The 5,479-nt window shown below is 40.6% G+C and overlaps 1 long non-coding RNA gene across 1 annotated transcript; it reads right to left on the reverse strand.

Moving 5' to 3' along the window:
- Nucleotides 1-201: 201 nt before the first annotated feature.
- LOC128110790 (uncharacterized) lies at nucleotides 202-2,087 on the reverse strand. The gene is made up of 2 exons (XR_008218333.1): nucleotides 1,802-2,087; nucleotides 202-1,166 (listed from the first exon to the last, which is right to left on the reverse strand). It is a non-coding gene; the product is annotated as an uncharacterized LOC128110790 (long non-coding RNA).
- Between the last annotated feature and the right edge of the window lie 3,392 nt (nucleotides 2,088-5,479).

The raw sequence follows: 5,479 nt of genomic DNA on the forward strand, positions 1-5,479 counted from the left end.
AAAACAAAACAACAAAACATTATGGTCACTTTACTGGGGAGAGCAGCTGTGGTCAGAACACAGAGATGTGAATAGAACTTGTCTACACAGAGGTACTTACCAAACTCAAGGTATTTGTTGTGAGAACACTATACCAGAAACATAGATGGACAGTGTGGATGTAATTCTAAACAGTCTTATTAAATAAGAAACACAGAGCCAAATAGTTAAAAGCCCAAGAGGTCAGAGCATTAGTGAATAGCCTTTAGCTTACCAGTCGCTTCCGTTCTTCCCCTGAGAAAAGAGACCTACTTCCTGTGTGTCTGTATTTTTTATTGACTTTCTGTTCTGCCTTCTCATTGGTTCTAAACCCAACCACATGACTTCTTCGTCACTGCCTATCTATACAGACCTCCAGGTCTCTATGGTCGGTACTTGGATTAAAGGCGTGTGTCACCAAGCTGGCTATGTCCTTGAACACACAGACTCTGCCTGCCATGTGATCGGATTAAGGGCATGTGTTACCACTGCCAGACTTCTGCTAAATGGCTTGCTATTAGCTCTGACCCCCAGGAAACTTTATTTATTAACATACAAATAAAATCACATTTCAGCACAAATAAAAAATCACCATAGGACAGAGTTTCTATGATATCAGAATTTAGTAAATAACAGTAAATTCACTAAGGTCAGCAGTTTCAATGACAGTGATTTGCCAGATAATCCTGCTTACCTTGGTAATCTTGCAGAGACAGGTTATTCTAATCTTAATTACTAACTAAATGATACATAAGTAAGGGGCTGCAGAGACGGCTCAGCAGTTAAGAGCATGTATTGTTCTTCCAGAAGACCAGAGTTCAATTCCTGCCATCGACATCTCACAACCACCAGCATTTCTAGCTGCAGGAGATCCAACTCCTTTGGTCATCACAGACATCTACACTCACATGCACATATTCACACAACACACACAAATTTAAGAAATAAAAATAGTTTTAAAAGAACAAGTAATAAACATTAAGTCTCATAACACACTGCAAAGAGAAAATATTTCTCATATATGCATATATGTGGTTACAGCACAAATGCAAGTTGAAGATGCTGTAGCAACAGAATCCGGAGGGCGCTGCTACTGAGGTCCACAGGAGAGTCGAGGATGAAAAGAAGTGCTGCAGCGTGGAGTCCACCTGTGAGGAGAAAGAGAGAAGAGTAGGTTCAGGACCTGACAACAGGGAGATGGGCAGACAACGGAGCAGGCCAAGTCTCACACACACACACACACACACACACACACACACACACACACACACACACACACACACAGAGAGAGAGAGAGAGAGAGGCTGAGTTCAGTGATGTGGACCTATAATTCCAGCACTTAGGGGGCACAGGCAACAAGATTAGTGCAAGTCTGAGACCAGCCTGGGCTATGTAGTGAGTTCCAGGCCAGTTAGGACTACAAAGCACTGAAACAAACAAACAAAGAAAAATACAGCTCACAGCTCAAAGGAAAGAAGGGGTAGTTTATTCGGGAGCCAAAGTTAAGTGTCTCCAGGCCCAGGAACACGGACTAAAGTTAATCCAAATATCATGTTCCAATGTAGTAACAATTTCATCAAGTTTTATAGTAACAGAACAAAAACAATCAAGTCACTTCAAATTCAATGATGGAAAAATCAAATAGATTTTATTTTTTCCCATTTATAGCAAAACAGAGCAATTTGTAATAGGCTTCAAGGCTTCAGTGTTATGTGGCAACAATCTTAGCCTCTGAGTTACTGGAAGCTAGGGAGCCTGATTGTATACACTAAAAAATATTTACCAGGGTTGGGGATTTAGCTCGGTGGTAGAGCACTTGCCTAGCAAGCGCAAGGCCCTGGGTTCGGTCTCAGCTGCAGAAAAGAAAAAAAAATATTTACCTAATAGTCACAAAGAAGTTAGGTCACATACATAGGTGGGCAATAAATGGCTACTTAGGGGACTAAACTAAGCTAGTCTAAGATAATTTTGGCTCCCAACCTGTAGCATTCGTACTCTCAATCAATCAGCCTTATAGAATGTTTAATACAAGCATAGCTTTTTGTTGTTTATCTTTGAGACTGATTGTATTTTAATTACATTTCTCTTTTCCCTTTCCTCCCTCCAAATCCTCCCCTCTACCCCTCCCCACTCTCCTTCAAATTCACGCCCTCTTTGTTCATCAGTTGTTATTGCATACATACATGTGTTTGCATATACATATATTCCAAATATAACCTGTTGAGTCCATATAACGTTACTTGTATGTGTGTTTTCAGGGCTGACCATTTGGCACTGGACAACCAATTGCTTTGCTCTTCCCTGGGGAGGGCCACCTCTCCGTCTCCTAGCTTTGCTCAGTTGCATGTAGTTCTTTGTGTAGGATTAGGCTACATGGGCTCCCCCCACCCCTCCCCCATGCAGTTTGATATGTTCACTGGTGTTATCCTTGTTCATCACATGTTCGGGCAGTCATGCTGGTGAGACTTTGTGGATGTAGCTTCTGATGTTACTAGGAGACACAATCTCACAGCAAACTCCCTGATACTCCGGCTCTTACAATCTCTCTGCCCCCTCTTCAGCATTGTTCCCTGAGCCTTAAGTGTGGGAGTTGTGTGTAATTATATCCATTAGGACTGGGTTTCCACAACTCTGCATTTTGATTGACTGTGGTTTTCTCTAGAGGTCTCCATTTGTTAAAAGCATGACCTTTTTTTTTTTTAAACTGGGAACTTAAGTTCACCGTAGTGAGACCTTACCTCACAAAAGAAAAGAAAGGAAAACGATATTATAAGGAAATGTCTGTCCACCTACAATTGTATGACACTGGAATATATTTGAATAAAGAAAATAAAATGAAGACAGTTTGCCATGAGAGCATTACCTATTACTCAGTGAACAAAGTTTTAAACAGTGTTCTTAAGACAGAAGCTCAGAGTAGAGCAGGAATGAGGAACAAGGAAAGTGGTAACTATGTAGGCTCTAAAGAAACACTGACTAGTTAGTAGAACAATAGCAGTATGTCGTCCCCCACCCCCGACCCCACCAGGGACTATCCCTCGAGGGTTCTTGACCATGTTATAATTGACACGAAGTGAAAATAACCAAAATTCATTATATAAGTATATGAAACTGTCAAACAATTTGTTTTTGAGAAAGGGTCTCGCTATGTAGCCCTGGCTGCCTGGAACTCACCACAATGGTCTTGAACTCACAGAGATCGGCCTGCTTCTTCCTTCTGAGTGCTGGGATTAAGGTAGCATGCCACCCACCACACCTAGAGAATGTGTAGCCTAGGTTGTTCTCAACCTTGTAAGCCTCCTGTCTCTCTGCCTCTGCCTCTTCAGATATGTGTGCCATCACAACTGAAAAAAAAAAACAACTTTTTTTTTTTTAAGATAGGGTCTCATTGTATAGCTCTGGACGGCCTGGAACTTTCAATATAGACAAGGTTGGCTTTGAACTCATAGAGATCTGCCCACCTCTGCCCCCCTGAATGCTGAGATTAACGGCATGGACCACCACAATAAACCCCCCAAAAAGTTTTTAATGGGTGTTAGTTAGGGAGTTATAGGAGTAGGGAATAATTTTCTTGAGCTCCTAGGAATTAAACCCAAGATTTCATACAAGCTTAAAAAAAACCCATAGACTGATCTACTCAGCTCCTATTCCATGAATAATTTTAAAACCTTAACCATCCAAAGCTAAAAGGAAGAAAATAAACACAGAACGAAGAGACAGTACATTCAAAAGATCAATTAATGTACACCAAATTATATTAACTATAATTTTACTAAATGCATCAATTAAAAACAGATTGAGTACATTCACTCATACATGTGCAGGTGCACACACAGTTGCTTGCTTTAATTAAGAAATGTATGTATTATAAAAATTTATAGAAATATTTAAAATCTGTGGTAAAACCGGGCATGTCTGCCTGTAATACCAACACTTGGAACCAGGAGAGTCAAAAATTCATGATCATTTTTGGCTACATAGTGAATTTGAGACCAGTTTTGGCTAAATAACACCCTGTCTCAAAAACAAACACAAAACAAAAATGTGAGGAAAGGTATGCCATTTAAACACTATCTGTGGTGTTTTGAATAGGTATAACCCCCATAGACTCATGTGTTTGAATTCTTGGCCCTTAAGTAGTGGCATTATTAGGAGGTGTGGCCTTGTTAGAGTAGGTGTGGCCTTGGAGGAAGTGTGTCTCTGTAGGGGGCAGGTTTTGAGGTCTCCTATACTCAGGCTACCCACAGTGTGACACACAGTTGCTTCTGCTGCCTGCAGATCAAGATGTAGAACTCTCAGCTCCTTCTCCAGCACCATGTCTGCCTGTATGCTGCCATGTCCCACCATGAGGATGATGGACCAAACCTCTGAACTGTAAGCCACCCCCAATTAAATGTTTTCCTTTATTAGAGTTGCTGTGGTCACAGCGTCTCTTCATAGCAACAGAAACCCTAAGACATTATACAAAAGAAAGTTTATAGACACATCCTAATATCACATAGATTAAATCTGAAATCAGAAAGCATTGCTAGGTCTAACACTTGCTGGCAAGCCTGATAACTTGAGTTATATCCCAGGACTGACCTGATACAAAGAAAGAACTGACTCCTGCAAGTGTGTGTATGTGTGCAAACAAACAAATAAATAAATGAATGAATAAATATTAATAAAAAAGCATTTTTGGAGGGTGGGCATGGTGGTGGTCTACAGAGTGAGTACCAGGACACCAAAGGCTACATATGTAGTGAGACCATGTCTCAAAAACAACACAAAACGAACTGCACTACTAGAGACATTGCCACACCATTCACAAGAACGCACAGCAGCTCCAAATACTTCTGTCACTTATATGTGCATTCAAATGTAAAGAGAAAATTTTAGCAACAGTAAAAGGTTTCTGAATGCTCAGTGATTAACATGCATCACCAATTCGAGGTGTTTCTGGCCGTCCTTGCCTGTGTTGTATTGTACCACTTCACTGCAGCCTAGATTCCGAACACACAACATGCATACTTTACACTGACATGTCACTATACCATGGAAAGCTAATGAAGGCTATCTGAAACAACTTGGCTCAGATCCAACGCTGTTGTCTGTTACGAATGCGGCATTTTTTTTCTGCTCTTAAAGAAACCTAATGGTTTATTTACAGAAAGTAAATCCTTTTAAGTATTTTCCTACTATTATTCCTCCACATGTCATATTTGGGTTGTACTGTGTTGGAATCTTTGACTTTTAAGATTGTTCTTTGGCTGGCAAGATGACTCAGTGGTTGAAAGCACTTGCTGTTAGCCTAGCAACCTGAGCTTGATCCCCAGGACCCATCTATTAGAAGGAGAAAGCCTGCTTCCAAAAGTTGCCCTCTGACCTCCACCTGTGAATGACTTCCATGTGTGCACAGTAGCACACACATGACTCCCACATATATGCACACAAAATAAATAAAATGTAATACAAATTA

Source organism: Peromyscus californicus, unplaced genomic scaffold (assembly GCF_007827085.1).
Source record: "Peromyscus californicus insignis strain IS unplaced genomic scaffold, ASM782708v3 Scaffold_10__1_contigs__length_136768540, whole genome shotgun sequence".
Taxonomy (NCBI): domain Eukaryota; kingdom Metazoa; phylum Chordata; class Mammalia; order Rodentia; family Cricetidae; genus Peromyscus; species Peromyscus californicus.